At 43.1% G+C, this 16,158-nt stretch overlaps 1 pseudogene across 1 annotated transcript in view; it reads left to right on the plus strand.

Moving 5' to 3' along the window:
• Window positions 1–4,643: 4,643 nt before the first annotated feature.
• Window positions 4,644–16,158, plus strand: part of LOC307047965 (U3 small nucleolar RNA-associated protein 25 homolog) — a 28,125-nt pseudogene continuing 16,610 nt past the window's right edge. The window contains exons 1-7 of the transcript in view: window positions 4,644–4,892; window positions 6,010–6,049; window positions 6,754–6,985; window positions 8,984–9,154; window positions 11,529–11,617; window positions 13,319–13,729; window positions 15,688–15,907. The product of the transcript in view is annotated as a U3 small nucleolar RNA-associated protein 25 homolog (transcript). The remainder of the gene's footprint in view (window positions 4,893–6,009; window positions 6,050–6,753; window positions 6,986–8,983; window positions 9,155–11,528; window positions 11,618–13,318; window positions 13,730–15,687; window positions 15,908–16,158) is intronic.

Raw genomic sequence — 16,158 nt, forward strand, 5'->3', positions numbered from 1 at the left:
AATGAAGGTTTGCCTGCTAAGCCTCTGCCAGAAAAATGTGAAAAACAGAATGTAGTTACACCAACATTCCACTAGAGAGAGGGAGGTAAAACTTTATCCCCTCTAGTGTAGCATTTTAGCCTTGTTCTCAGTCAGATGAATATAATCTGATAAAATATTTCAGTTTTAGGCTAGGCCTAATATAAAACAACCTCTGATAAGCTTGAGGAAACATAATTATTACAGGTCACTCTATGCCAGGCTCTGGGTTTGACAATGGATAGTTCTTCTGGGTACAGATGAATAGAAAGGGTAGGCACTATATATAATAGTGTTTTACATTTTCAAGTTATGTAGAGTGCATTGAAATGCACTACAAAGCTTTTCTCTTTTCAGACATAATCTCGTTATCTAAAACATGCTCCACCTAGAAAGCTCATTGCTCCTTACACAATAAACACTGTGGAATCCGATGACTACCCAGCTCTCTAATTTCCTGTTGCCCTATATCCCTCATACCCTGTCTTGAACACACACACATGCTGTTCATGAAGTCAGCTGAAACAACTCATACAGCCTAAAATCTACAATCTAGATTAATCTCAAGTTCAATACCGATGTTCAATGAGCGTGACAGGCTGACAAACGCTCAAAGGCAGCAGATGACCCTGCTCCCCGGCCCCCAACCCCCAGCAGCACCAAAACCCTGACTGAGCTGCTTCCTTAGCACCCAGCATCTATCAGTTTAGCATTTATCACAGTGTATCGTAATAGTCTGCATACTTATCCATACCTGGATGAGGCTGAGAGCTCCTTGAAGAGGCTGGAATGGATCTTATTCTTTCCCCCAGCCTCAGCTACTAGCACAGCACCTGGCACATGGTGTTTAGAACATTTTTTTAATGAATAAACAAGCTCATTTCATTATACTGGTAGCGAGAGACTGATTTCTACCAGCACTCTCAGGAAGAGGCTGGATGGCTTTGGGGTGTATACAGACGTGTATGCATACATGTGGTGGAGGAGACTGTCTGATTTGAGGCATCTAGGAGGAGACAGATGTGTGGGTGCACACACACCTTCCCCAGAATCTTCCCAAATCAGTAGCTGAGGTGTCAGAGCTTTCATAATTAGAGAGCCATACCTTTGGATTATTTATGGCTCCCTGTCAACATATCTTGAACACATGTGCCCTTGTTACCACTTATATTATCACATAAGTTTCAAAACTCAAACTTCCCCAGCATCTGATCTGTATCCTCAAATTGTGCTCCTTCCCCACCTTCCCATTCCTGCTCTGTTGAGAATCTCAGATAGACTCCTGTTTACTTTCTGTGGTTTGTATTAGGACATAGTTTGTCTTTTCAAATACATCACTATATGTCAAATAAGCTCTTTCCAATCATGTACACCATAATATCTGCAAGGGATTAAAACACATCAATTTGTATAATTCCATGAGTTCATAATGATACTAAAAATTAAAAAAAAAACTTGATTGGTCAACATTAGAAGATCCAGTGAATTGACTCCTTGTGTTGAAAATTAGTAAATGAAGGGAGAGAATCAAGCATTTCTTCTGCTTTTCCTAGACAAACAGTACCACTGGGTAAGCAAAATTTAGGGGAAGGAAAAGCTTGCTTTCATAGAAATAGTCCAGCAAGTAAGTGAAGAAGAAATGATAGAATTAGAATATCACCTCATGATACAATTAGAATGTGACCTCTAATGAATTAACGAATTTAGACATTGACTACCAATGACTGGTAACATCACAAAATGAAAGGCAACCAGACGGTGTACGCCTCCTGATGGAAGTATAAAATATCAGCTATCATGAAATCTGATCAAAGTTCTAAATCCCACAATGTATTCGCGAGAAACAGAGAACAGCAGAACATGTTCAACTAACAGTGTAAAAAAAAAGACGACATTTATGAGACAATCAGAAATCTGAATACTGACTGGTTACATGATGATATTAAATAATTATCATCTTTTTTTTAGGTGAAATAGTGCCATTGTAGCTATGTTAAAGAAAGAACCCTTATCTTTTAGATATTTAGAAATAAATATTTACAGATAAGATAATACAATGTCTGGGATTTGCTTCAAAAATAATACAGGGGCGGGAGTTAGGGGTAGTGGGTGGGCATATAAATGAAACAAGATGGCCTTGCATTGAAGCCGAGGGATGGGAACATGGGAGTGCATTATACTGTTTTGTCTACTTTTGTATATACTTGAAATTTTCCAAAGAAAAAGTTTTTAATAAAGAAAAACTAACACTTTTCTGAACACTCTGACCATCTTGGGTTAAGGGACAGCCACCGCCCTCCCACCCCTTGAGATCGTTATCCTAGGGAGTCTCCCCGAATTGAAATACCCAAGTAACATTAATTCATCAGCCTCTCTTTACAAACTAGTATAAAAGATTATTTCCTGGATTGTTTTTACCCCTGAAAATAATGAGTCCTTGAGGGCAAAGGGCAAAGAAAACCCTGCAGGAGGGAAAAGGAAGGGCTGAGCGTGAGAAGAAGAAAGGGAAGAACAAATTTTGCCTTTATTACGATTTTCCCAGGGCCTTCACTAGTTGACACATGCATCTTCTTTGTGTGGGTTTTACCAAGAGAACTTTCACTGGAGGCATGAAAAATATGTTTAAATTCTGAACTCTCATTTTAAAATTTCACAAAGCATCCCCTTTTCTGTTGTCAAAGGCTAATATAAATATTTTCAGAAGCGGGCTCAGTGAGCCAATGATGAGACCACTTGGGTGGAGCTAGGGCACAGTTGTGTCTGAACCTGGGAACAGTCTAGACCTGTCCATAGGACTACAATGCCATGGAAAGCAGGAGAGAGTAAAGAGTCACATCAAGTGCTCAAGAGTATAGCTTTTTAGAGCAGATCTCTGGAAGAACACCAAGAAACTGGTTGCCTCTGGGGAGGGAAGCTGGGGCACTTGGAATAGGGTGGGAGGAGACAAAACATTGTATGACTTTATTGTCATAGCCAGGTTATACTGTGGTTAGTGCCTTAGTATGTATGATGAGATTTGCAAGCAGCCTTTTGTTTACGTAAGTGACTGTACTTTTTATGTTGAAATGAGACAGAAGACAGCTGTGTGTTTGTTTCTGGGTTCCTTGGCTGGGCCACCTGCTGGCACCACCTGCTGTTTTGCATATTTTCTTGATCCTCCCTCCCCTTGCCTCCCTCCCCCACCCTAAGGTCCCAGAATCTAATTAGGAGTAGATGGTCCCCAGAAGGAGAAAACTAGGATTTGAATAGTTGTAGTGCGACGTGTATAGGTGTGACATGGTATTGGACAAAGGTCCAATTCTCTCACAGACGCTCGTCTAATAGCAGAGGCAGTGAACACTATCTTTGATGGCTCCTATTTTACCTTAAATATTCAGGTGAATTCTGTGGTTTATGATTGACATTGTAAGTTACTATTAGAAACAAAGTGTCTCTGTGTTTATGCTGTGGTTTTTGTTTTGTTTTGTTTTTTCGGTACGCGGGCCTCTCGCTGTTGTGGCCTCTCCCGTTGCGGAGCCCAGGCTCCGGACGCGCAGGCTCAGCGGCCATGGCTCACGGGCTTAGCTACTCCGCGCGGCATGTGGGATCTTCCCAGACCTGGGGCACGAACCCGTGTCCCTGCATCGGCAGGCGGACTCTCAACCACTGCGCCACCAGGGAAGCCCTATCCTGTGGTTTTTAAGTATCCCTGCACACTCTGCCTGTCTCTAGAGTATTAAGTCCAGTTGCGCTGTTTTTACCTCTTTGTTTATTGAGGTTATTATTTACTTGCATTAAAAGGTACCAAATTTAAAGGTACAGTTTGATTAATTTCGGTAATTGTATACAAGGTGTAACCACCACCACGACCCAGATATAGAAAAGTTACTTACCCTTTAAAAGTTTTCCATCCCACTTTGCCCCAAATCAGTTTTGAGACACTTGATTGAGTTTTACTGCTTTCTCTAACATCGACTCTCCGGGTGATTTAGGAAAGTCACTTTACCTCTCTGGATGTGTTTTTGCTTTTATAACATGAAAAATGCCAGAACAGATTTGTTACCAAGGGCCCTTGCAATCCTTTCAGAAAATGAGGGGGTAGGGTAAGGGCGGGCATCTCAGCCTTGCGTCCCCATTCTTCACATGGCACACGCATGGGGCAGATCCTAGTGGGAAAAGCCTGTGGTCGCATCAGAGAGAATTAGGTTTCCATCTCCTCTCTTGTTAGTGTGTATGTAACCTTTTGTAAGCATCAGCTTTCTCATCTCCAATATCAGGCTTATTAACAAGGCCTATTTGTTTACTGTTGTTGTGAGGATGAATTGAGATGCACCGGCAGCCTTAAATGTTAGTTGGTATTTGTATTATGGCATAATATAAAGGCACTGCATTCAACCATCTCAGTCACTACACGTTTATGCAGGCTGATTCTCACAGCCAAAACAGACGCACAAAGTACACCCACCCATTTACCCACCTGGGGAAGCCCGAAGCCTCCCTGCCTGCCTGCCTTCCTTCCTTATGGGGCTCAGAGAAAAGCTGCGCATGCGTGCACGTGCTTCCAAAGAGCCTCGCTAGGGGGCAGAATGGGAAACAGGAAGTTCTAACGCCTGTCGTACAAGCGCGACGTAAAGCGGGTCTGCTTTATGGCACCCTGCTTCCGCCGTAAAGCGCCGTTGGCAAGCCCGCGTGAGTGGGTTGACGAGACTACTTCCGGGGGCAAAACGCGATTCTTGGAGGTTTGGCTGACTTGCTGTCTTCCCCATGGGCAAACGCGGGAGCCGGAGCCGGAGCCGGAGCCGGAGCCGGAGCCAGAGCCAGCTGCTCAGCTCCCTAACTAAAAAGCAGAAGAAGCATCTAAGGGATTTCGGCGAGGAGCATCCCTTCTATGACACGTATGGAGAGGCAAGGCTGGGACCGGCGCTGCCGGCGTCCTTTCCCGGTGGGAGCCCGCGTGTCCCCGCGTTTGGTCCGCCGGTGCCCCGGGGGTAGTGACAGGGCAGCTCCCGCCGCGTCCCACGCTGCCCCGGCGCCGGCCTAGCTCGCCCGGGGATCCTGGCGGCTTCCCGCCTGAGATGGGGTTCTTCACCGGTCTTCCTACCCTTTGTTGAGCCTGTAGTTTTATGCTAGACGGCACGCCTCCTGTGTGGCGACTGGGCAGAGATTTTATAAGCTTGTTTTCGTTCTGTATGTTTTTAAAGAATTGCTTGGGGGCTTCCCTGGTGGCGCAGTGGTTAAGAATCCGCCTGGCAACGGAGGGGACAGGGGTTCGAGCCCTGGTCCGGGAAGATCCCACGTGCCGCGGTGCAAGTAAGCCCGTGCGCCACAACTATTGAGCCTGCAGTCTAGAGCCCGCGAGCCACAACAGCTGAGCCAGGGTGGTGCAACTACTGATGCCCGCGAGCTTAGAGCCCCTGCTCCGCAACAAGAGAAGCCACCGCTCGCCGCAACTAGAGAAAGCCCGGGCGCAGCAACGAAGACCCATAGCAGGCAAAAATAAATAAATAAGTTAAAAAAAAATAAGAAAAGAATTGCTTGGGACCCTCGACATCACCTATGTATTCAGTGACCATGAGGAAACTAATGTTTGGGTAGTTGTGGGTTCCTTTATAAGTGTCCAGACTCTCAGTTATGATCTCAGTGCTCATCCCACCCCTTTGGGCTGCTTTATCAACAGTTAGCGGGATAGCCTACTTAAGAAATTTGCTAGAAAAGGTGAACCCCGACGGCTTTTATTTGCCAAAATTTCCCATCTTTTGGATGAGAGCCTGTTACTGTGTGACTGTAGTATTTGTCATGTGGTCTTGTTAGACTTTTTCATTCATCTATTATTATCTATTTGGCATATCCTTACAAAACCTGTCCAAATGCATATGGAGTTTTTACTTGACAATAGATATAATGTATTTATAACGGTATAGTCTGCCATGTTCATTTAAAGTTGTATCATTAGACTTTTCCTAATTGCTACATACTAGTAGTTAAAGTTTAACATTGCCTGTTTCTTCTCAGGGTTTCCAGAAAGGAAGCAAAACCACAGACTTGTCAACTGGTAATGCTTTATACCTTCTTTATGATAGTAGATTCTGGACTGTTACTTTTAAGATTATATATGGTAATAAAGTTTGGCTACATTTCCACTCTTTTTGATTTTAGATGTAAGCTATATTTTAGTAATATTGCTTAGTTTTAAGTGCAGGTGTCTGTTAAAATGCCATTGTGATAACTAATATAGTATAAAGTATGAAACTGTCCTGAGAGATTAGCCTGTTAGAACCTGTTAAGGAGGCTTACCAGAGGGCTCTTGGTGAATCCTAAGAGGGAATGTCATGTTTACTTAACATAAAATAGAGTGCAAAATCATCAAAGGTCTTATTTCATTACCCCAGACTCAGAAATAAAGTACACTTTTTTGTTGTAAGTTTTCCTGTTGCTCCTTTAAAGGTGCCAAGTGTCTGACACATAGGTTAGATCGCCTTATAACCTAAAGCTCCATGTGTTTAGTTTGCTGTCTTCCCATGTGGTACATTAGCAGTTCAAAGAAGAGGAAGAGCTTCTAGAATCATAGCTAGATTAGCTGTTTTAAACAAATTTGGTGCTAGATTTGGTTGAATAGATGAGATTGCATATTTGCAGAAAAGCTAGTTTTTATTTAGAAAAGTCTGAACTTGGTTCCACTGTGGGCCTGATGATAGTCGTGGGGTAGCAACAAGAACAATATAATTTTTGTTTTTAAAATCCCCATTTTCCTTTTAGTCAGAGGGTTTAGATACTTCAAGTTCTGAAAGTGAAGCATAGAGTGAACCAGAACAAGTTTCTGGTTACAACAGACTACTTGCCACGTTAAAGGATGTTTCCAAGGAAGATGAGGAGGAGGAAGAGGAAGAAGACAGTGTTATAGATGAGGCAGAAATGAATCTTGAAGACGGCGATAGTGACATCGTTGTGGAGGAAGAGACGGCAGTAGAGTCTACTGACATGCAGAAGAGTAAGTGTCTTTGATGTGGGTTTATCATCTTTGCAGGGACCACAGACAGATTGCCCCAGGGGCAGGGTGCCTTGTACCATAGAGCTGGGTGAAAGCACATGGATTCAAAGCAGAGATTCTTAACATTGTTGGGCTCTGTGATATCTTCAAGAATCTGATGAAAACACAGGAAGGACCCTCTGGCCATAAAAATGCAGAAATGACATTTTTGCTTATGATTTCCAGGATTTCATCAATCCTACTTCAAATTCCCCTGATTGAGAGGAAAGGGAACAAAATTCTGTTTTTGTAATGGTCTCAATTTATGAAAGAGATTATTGTTCCTGCCTTAGAGGAACCAAGTTTAGTGGAAGATAGACATAAAATATACAAAACTTTTCAAGCATCAAATCTGAATGGAACCGATAAATATAAGGTGTTAAAGAGGTGCAAAGTGGTCACATGCTGCCAGGGTGCATGAGGGGAGGCTTCAGAGAAGAGCTGGGATTGAAAGCTTAAAGGAACTCTGTCTCACTCGGACATCTAGGTGACTAGTTTTTTAAAAATTATTATTAATTAATTTATTTCTGGCTGCATTGTGTCTTTGTTGCGGTGCGCCGGCTTCTCACTGTGGTGGCTTCTCTTGTTGTGGAGCATGGGCTCTAGGCACGTGGGCTTCAGTAGTTGTGGCACATGGGCTCAGTAGTTGTGGCTCACGGGCTCTAGAGCACAGGCTCTGTAGTTGTGGCGCACGGGCTTAGTTGCTCTGCGGCATGTGGGATCTTCCCAGACTAGGGCTTGAAACCACGTCCCCTGCATTAGCAGGCGAGTTCTTAACCACTGTGCCACCAGGGAAGTCCCCATAGGTGACTTTTTAATTTAACTTTAAAATCAACTTGATTGCAGTATGAATTACATTCAACAAGGTGTACCCATTTTAAGTATGTAATTTGATAAGTTTTGACAAATGTGTCTGTCTATATTATCATCGCCAAAGTCAAGATACAGAACACTTCCAATACCTGCAAAAAGTTCCTTCTTGTCCTTTTACAGTCAGTTTCCCAGGCCTGGCATCAGGCAACCACTGACATGCTTTCTTTCACTATGTATTAGTGTTTCCTATTCTAGAAATTCATATGAATGGAAGCACACAATAAGTACCCTTTTGCATGTGGCTTCTTTGGCTCCTCATGTTGTTGTGACTCATCCGTGTAGTTCATATGAGTAATTCATTTCTTTTTATTACTGGAATAGTAGTCCATTGTCTGAATATATCTGGGTAACTTTTTATATTTTATTATCTTAATGCCTATTTGCCTTACTGTGTTTTTTTCTATACTTTAAGGTGTCACACACCATTCTTAGTGTTTTCATTCATCACTTGTACTCGGATAAAAAAATCGTTGCCTCAGACTTAGGGACTTTTTTGATTTTGTTGGTTTTCCAGTTTTCTTTCATGTTTTAGGTTTTTAAAAATGAAAAGTTTGGTTTTTTAAATTATAAAAGTAATATATATTTCCTGTAAAAATTTAAGAGGGTGATATAGTTAACATATATCTCCTCCACCCTGGGATGAACACCTTTAACATTTTATAGAACCTTCCAGACTACTTTTTTATGGATATATGAGTGAATATATATTTGTGTGTATGTGCATAATGGCCTCATATATTTCTGTAAGTTACTTTTTTCTTTAATGATATAACGTGTGTAACTGGGTTCACATTAGCTTAATCACATAGTATTCCATTGTAAATAATATGTGGTAATTTAATTAGTACCCCTTCGATAGAAATGACGAAATCATTTTTTCTAGTTATTTGTTATATCAACGCTGATTTGAACATCTTTACAGGTACTAGGTCAGCAGTCAAGCTCAGTTTTGAGACTTATGTCTTCTACCTGAATTTGCTTAAAAGTAAATGATAGCCTAAGGAATTAGATTTCATTTGTCAACAGAAGTGTAATTATATTTATGAGTAGTAAATAATTTCACAAAATGTTTTATCAAAACTGCAGATGCGGCCTTACCTGCTGACCCTAAGGGAAAAGATGGGCACGGGCCACCTGGCACAGCAGAGGAATCCCCAGAGGAGTTTACAGATGCAAAACATGAGTCACTCTTCAGCCTAGGAACCAACTTTCTCGAAGAGGAAAGAGGAGGCAACTGTTCTCTGAAAGCATCACAAGGTCAGAGCACAGCTCATGTTGTTTGAATTCAGCTGGTGCTTAGTATGGGTGGTTGTGGTCTAATACCTGTTAAATCTCTTGTTATTGGAATGAGCAGTAATAGAAACAGATAGTTTAGCAGCTAGATGTAGAGCTGGAAAGAAATGCTTCTCCGAGATCTTTTGTGTTTTTCAGGGTTAGGCAGTGTTGCGAGTGGGCGCGGCTGTTCATGAGGACAAACAGTTGAACAATGATAGCAGGGAAGGCCAGTTCCTCAAAGCTCACGATCCACAGCTGGGGTCAGGGGAAGACTTCTGATTTTTTTCCCCAAGCAGGGAAGGGAGAGAAAGAGGAGAAAAGTACTTTGCATTTTTCTCTCTATCCTTCACTTGCTCTTCCTTACTGGAGCAGTAATTTTACAGATTTGTGAGACCCGGCAGTGGCTAATCTGATTGGTCCTTATTACTAGGAAGCACCTCAGAAGCCAGAAAGCTCCACCCTGTCTCCCCAGTCTCTCTCTTTATTTTTGGCTGCATTGGGTCTTTGTGGCAGTGCGTGGTCTTCTCACGGTGGTGGCTTCTCTTGTTGTGGAGCGCAGGCTCTAGGCACACGGGCTTCAGCAGTTGTGACACGCAGGCTCAGCAGTTGTGACACATGGGCTCAGTAGTTGTGGCTCGCTGGCTCTAGAGCTCAGGCTCTGTAGTTGTGGCGCATGGGCTTAGTTGCTCCGCGGCATTGGCAGGTGGATTCTTTTTTTTTTTTTTTTTTTTTTTTTTTTGCGGTACGCGGGCCTCCCACTGTTGTGGCCTCTTCCGTTGCGGAGCACAGGCTCTGGACACGCAGGCTCAGTGGCCATGGCTCACAGGCCCAGCCGCTCCACGGCATGTGGGATCTTCCCGGACCAGGGCACGAACCCGTGTCCCCTGCATCGGCAGGCGGACTCTCAACCACTGCGCCACCAGGGAAGCCCGGCAGGCGGATTCTTAACCACTGTGCCACTGGGAAAGTCCCCACAGGCGACTTTTTAATTTAACTTTAAAATCAACTTTATTGAGGTATGAATTACATTCAACAAGGTGTACCCATTTTAAGTATATAATTCGATAAGTTTTGACAAATGTGTATATTTATATTGTCATCGCCAAAGTCAAGATACAGAACACTGGGCCATGCCTCTGTCCCCATGACTGTTACTTAGACAAGCCTGTGGTAGGCTGAGGCAGGGCTCTGCTGTCTCTCAGGTCCTGTGTCTTAGCCTGTGCCTGGGTGGGCAAGTCAGGTTGGTCTCATTCTGTGTCCTGACTGCCTTTTTTGGTCCCAGTGCCATTCTTCAACCAGCTGTGCCACTGAAGTTGAAATTTTAATCCTCATTTGGTTCTGTTAGCTATTCTAGACAAGAGGAAGAAGTAGCAGGTAGAATTTGGGCAAAAACCACGTTCTGAACTCAAAAAACGTTAAAAAAAAAAAAACCCTGGAGGAAACATTAGGAGGCTTGACTATCCTAAAGTTTCTCTGGTTGTTTGGTCTGTACTGATATATTATCACCTAGAATTCTTATTTCCTATTGTTCACCTTTATCTTAGGTCTTAATATAAGGTGCACTGCATTTGAAGTTTTACTACCTGGGTCCCTGAATGGGTCATTTAACTTTGCTTCTTACATGAGTGGGGCTGGAAGAGAAGGTTGGGTGGCCAGTGCAGAGCACTGACCCTGCCATTTTGATCATTTGTTCACCTCAGTTGAGTGTTGAGCATTTATATTTGTCTTCCAGTGCAGGTTAAATCAGACATGGAACCTGCCCTCAGGGATCTTGCAGTCTAGTTAGGTGAGGTAGGACATGCACATATATGTGTTGGTGTGGATAACTGAGGGCAGGGTGGGGCGCTTGAGAGAAAGTGATGACTGTCTATAGGGGACCAGAGATGGCTTCTTTGGAGCCAGAACTGTGCCTGACACAGTAGGCTCTTGGGAAATAGTTACTTACTGTGAGTCAGGGGGTAACATTCAACGGATACTATTTGGATATATAGAAATGCGGTGAACAAGAGGATAGAATTTTCAGTTAAAGGAAGGAAAGCCACAGTGGCAGAAGAATTTGAGAGCCACGTAATTCAAAAATTACATTAGAGAGGTAGGTTAGAGGTGTATGTTGAATTTCAGTCCAAGAAGTTTCTTCAAAGGTTTTTGAGGTGGGGAATAACGTGATTAAAGAAATGCTTTAGGGAGATGAACCTGTCAGAAACTTTTAAGCTCTGGACTGGGATAAATGATGGGGAAAGTTGATGGGGAAAAAGATGAGTTAACATCATGAAAACAGGATGTCATTCACAGGGGAAGACTGGAAAATCCCTGTCATTTGCCCTAAGTGTTCTAATATTCTTTATTTCTGAATTAGATCCATTTGCACAACATGTAAACAAAGAACTGAAAGAAAAAGAAATCCAGGCTGTTGCCACAAATCCCAAAACTACCCACCAGCTAAAAGTAAGCATTGTTCCATCATCACAGTTACAAATGGAGAAAAGCAGTGGTCTTGGGTTTTAGTGGTCTCCCTGAATGTATGATACACACCCGTGGCAGATGGCTTGATAGGGAGCAAGATAGAGGAAGACTGGAAGAGCCCAGTAAGGCACAGGCATAGCTAGAAAAGGCACTGGGAAGCTGGAAGGTGGGGACCAATAAGATAAGAATGCTTTGGAGACAGGTACACCAGGGTTTAGACCAACGTCTGCAAGGGGCTATCTCATGACCTAAGGCAAGTTAATCTACCTTTTTAATCTTCACTGTTCTCATCTGTTAGAGGGGGACAGTAATGCCTGCATCAAAATAAAGTAATTTAGTTTACTGGAAGACATGTACGAAGTGTTCAGTCAGACAGTAGCTACTGCTGTTCATTTGTTTGAAATATCTGAGATAAGTTCACACCTAAATTATTCAGTATGGAGCAGTTTTTGCTTCTTTTTTCGGTGATTTTTTTTTTCACCACTGATGCTATTCATAAGAATTGGTCATCCTTGTTTCATTGAAATTTTTATTGAGATAATAATTATAGATGCAGTTGTAAGAAATAATACAAAGGTATCCCATGTGCCCTTTGCCCGGTTTCCCCCAGTGGTAGCATCTTACAAAACTGTAGTACAATATCACAAGTAGGAAATTTCCACTGATACAACCTACCTGTCTTATTCAGATTTCCTCACTTTTGCTCCTGCTCCTTTGTGTTATTTAGTTCTCTACTGTTTTATCACGTGTAGGTTGCCCTGGCCACCACCACAGTCAACATACAGAGCATTTCCAGCACCATAAAGATCCCTCCTCTTCCCTGGTGCCATTTTATAACCACACCCACCTCCCTTCCCCCATTCCTAACCCTTGGTAACCACTAATCTGTTCTCCATTTCTATAATTTTGTTATTTCAAAAGCGTTATATAAATAAAATCATACAGGTTGGCTTTTTTCACGCAGCATAATTCCTTGGAGATTCATCCCAGTTGTTGGCATATATCAATAGTTAATTCTTTTTTATTGCAGAGGTCATCCTTTCTTTATTGCTAAGATCAGCAGTTTGTTACAGTGCAAAAATTCCCAAACTGGTATTCCACAAAATACTATTCTTTTTGATTCTAATATATGTCTCCAAAAAAAAAAAAATCCAAAACAACAACAAAAACCTTGTTCCACGTCCAAGTAAATTTGGAAAACTCTGGGTCAAACGAAGTGGAACGGAGTCCTTGTTACAGGACTCAGCAGAACCTTTAGTGTCCGATCTGCATGTGACTCTCCCTGAGGGGGATTAGGTTTTGTGGTGGTTACCGAAGTTATTTGACCGTTGGGCCCCCTTTTCTTTTGTCTAGAGTAAATTTTGACTTCCTACAGTGTGGTCCACAGGACAGTTTGTGACCCACTGATCTAGTGAAGAGCTCACAAGGTTTCTAAAGTCAGAAACCTTGGGCTCTAACCCTTAGCTCTGTTCGCCTCTGTTTGTCTGAATCCTATAAGCTCTGAACCTCAGCATTTCCTAAACTGCAAGAAGAGCATTATAGTGTTTAGCTTGTAAGGTTGTTGTGAGGATAAAGTGAGAGGATCTGTAAGTTGTGAAAGGCCTTGGTAAATTATAAAGCACTATATGAATGTAAGGTACTATAATTCATTTCTAACTTAGTTCTTGATCATTTCTCCCACAGTGGCCCATCCTGGGCCAGCTTGTCTTTTCATCCAGGTTTTAACAGTTGGAAACCTTTAAACCCCCAAAGGACATTGACTTAAAGTCACTTCATCTCCAGAAGCCTCTGGAATCCACCTGGATCAAGACCAACAGCCAGTTCCTCTCTGGTCCCCCAAATTCAAGTAGCCCCTTCACACCCCTCCAGAAAGAGCTCTTCTTAATTATGAATTCTTACCGGGACCTGTTCTACCCAGAAAGGACTGCCCTGAAGAAAGGGGAAGAGATTCGCCACGTGTACTGCCTGCATGTGATAAATCACGTTCTCAAAGCCAATGCCCAGGTGCTTGCCAACAACAGCAGATGCCGAAGCCAGAAACTTGGGTTGGGTGATGATGATGACTTCAGGGACCAAGGGCTAACGAGGCCCAAGGTGAGTGGCAGCAGCAGAACTTTGCCCTCAAGGAGGCTGTAAGGCTCTAACATATGGGTCCTGGCACTTAGCAGGTTCTCAGATGTTTTAATGATTGGAATAATGAATGAGTCCAAGAATGAGCATATTAGATGGGCCAGGTAATGTCACAGCAGTGCTGCAGACAGCTCAGTGGACTGTCTCTAATAGCAGATCTAACTGGAAACTGGAGTAGGAGGTACCTCCATGATAATTCTCTCCTTAAAGCTAAACCCTGATCCTACATAAGTAACACTCCACTATAAATCTCTTCTTTGTGATTGTCAGAGCTGGATGGGACCTTAAGGAGCCTTTTATTCAATCCCTACATATTACACCTGTGGACAGAGACCCAGATTCGTAGAGGACCTTGCTAAAGAGAACCAGGGAAAAAGTAGCAGAGACAGGACTAGAACCAAGGATTCTCTTCACCAAGCCACATAAATATGTAAACCTTGGAAAACAAAATCCCTGTTTTTGCATTGTATCCTTATTACTGCTTAAAGTGATGATTACATTTATGTGGCTCATAAGCCTAAGCTCCAGTGGATTGGGAGCTTACATCGTTTAATTCTGTCTACATTTTTCATGATGTGCTGGAGCTAGATACTGTGCCACCCATACCCCCTTACCCCTTAGCCTCTGTGTCTATATTGAAGAAGCCTCATCTTCTTAGATTCTTCTCATTGGGCTTAATAGGATTTTAGGATTTTGATACTGATATGGCTCTTAGAGATTTCTTAGTCCAACCCTCTTGTTTGATAGTTGGGGAAACCAAAGCCTAGACACTTACTTAGTGTGACAGCCGGGACAGTAACTTGGTCCTCTTCAAAACTGATCCATCATCCCTGCACTGTACCAAACTGAATCACTACACCCCTCTGGCTGTGCTGGTTGCCTTTCTGAGAAACTATCTCAGAATCTTGAACATCAGGATAATAAGATTATCTGTTTCCATTTAGAATTGCAAAATAGAATATGAGGTAGATTACCCATGAATCACATTCAGAATTTGGTGAATTGCCTGATCTGACTGGGGTTATATCCATTGATTGTATTGTTTACACAAGAGTAGTTAGAAGGTAATCATTTGTTAAGCATCTTCTGTTTTTTTTCCTCAACAGTTAAAATTAAGCACTTTTGGAAATGTTTGGAAAACTGAATCCTATATTTCCCATTGAAATATCATCTTATTTCAGAAATCCTTTATCATCATTTCTGAAAAATGTACTAGGAAATGTACTAGAAAAGTAATGATGCTTTAGTCCTTTCCTTACTAACTTTATTCTCTACTTAATACATCTAATTCATTTGTTCAGCATATTCCTTGGGTCTTACGGATCAAAATACTGAACTAAGTTCTGTGGGAGACAGAAATGAGTAAAATTTCTTGTCCTCAAAGAGCTTTGTGTGTTTATGCCCTTGGGTTTTTGCTAATGGACACCTCTGTTAACGGCATTGACTTACCTCAAAAAGTATTTCTGGGCTTCCCTGGTGGCGCAGTGGTTGAGAGTCCGCCTGCCGATGCAGGGGACACGGGTTCGTGCCCCGGTCCGGGAAGATCCCACATGCCGCGGAGCGGCTGGGACCGTGAGCCATGGCCGCTGAGCCTGCGCGTCCGGAGCCTGTGCTCCGCAGCGGGAGAGGCCACAACAGTGAGAGGCCCACGTACCGCAAAAAAAATTTCTACATTCTGCTTAAGAATTGCGCCCCCCACCCCAAGGAGCCATGAGATTGAAGTCCATAGGACATGGTGCTGTGGGTCGGAAAGATGCTCAGCCTTCAGTACTGAGTCAGGTCCTGTGTAAAGGGGGTGACACGGATGTGGTCCTTGGCCAGGGGCTGTGGAACGGAGGGCTCCTTAGGTCCCCAGCAGGCTCACCTCGAGCTGTCCTTCCTTCCCCGTGCCCCTCCAAGGCTGCCCATCACTCCCTCCACAGGTGCTGATAGTGGTGCCATTCCGGGAAGCTGCTTTGCGGGTGGTACAGCTCTTCATCAGTCTTCTTGAGGGCGACAGCAAGAAGAAAATAATTGTAAGCAACAAAAAGAGGTTTAATGGAGAGTATGGCTCAGATCCCAAGGAGAGACCACCCAACCTGAAGAGGCCTGAGGATTATGAAGCTGTATTTGTCGGCAACATCGATGACCACTTCAGGACTGGTAATTCCTCCTTGTCAAAACTGAGACCCTGAGGGACCTGAGGTGTGAGGTGCACATAGCTGGAAGCTAGAAGCCTGGAATTAGGCATTCTTTCAGAGGGTCACTGTCTCAGCCTCCTAGCAGAACCAGGACGCATTTGAGACCACTCGTCTGCCAGGGGAGAGTCTTGCCTTGGCTAATGGGGTACATACTTGGCTAATGGGATGGAGTGTCTGTGAAGGCATGTATGAAAGGCACCTGCATGTTTATAA

Source organism: Hyperoodon ampullatus (assembly GCF_949752795.1).
Source record: "Hyperoodon ampullatus genome assembly, chromosome: 2".
Taxonomy (NCBI): Eukaryota; Metazoa; Chordata; class Mammalia; order Artiodactyla; family Ziphiidae; genus Hyperoodon; species Hyperoodon ampullatus.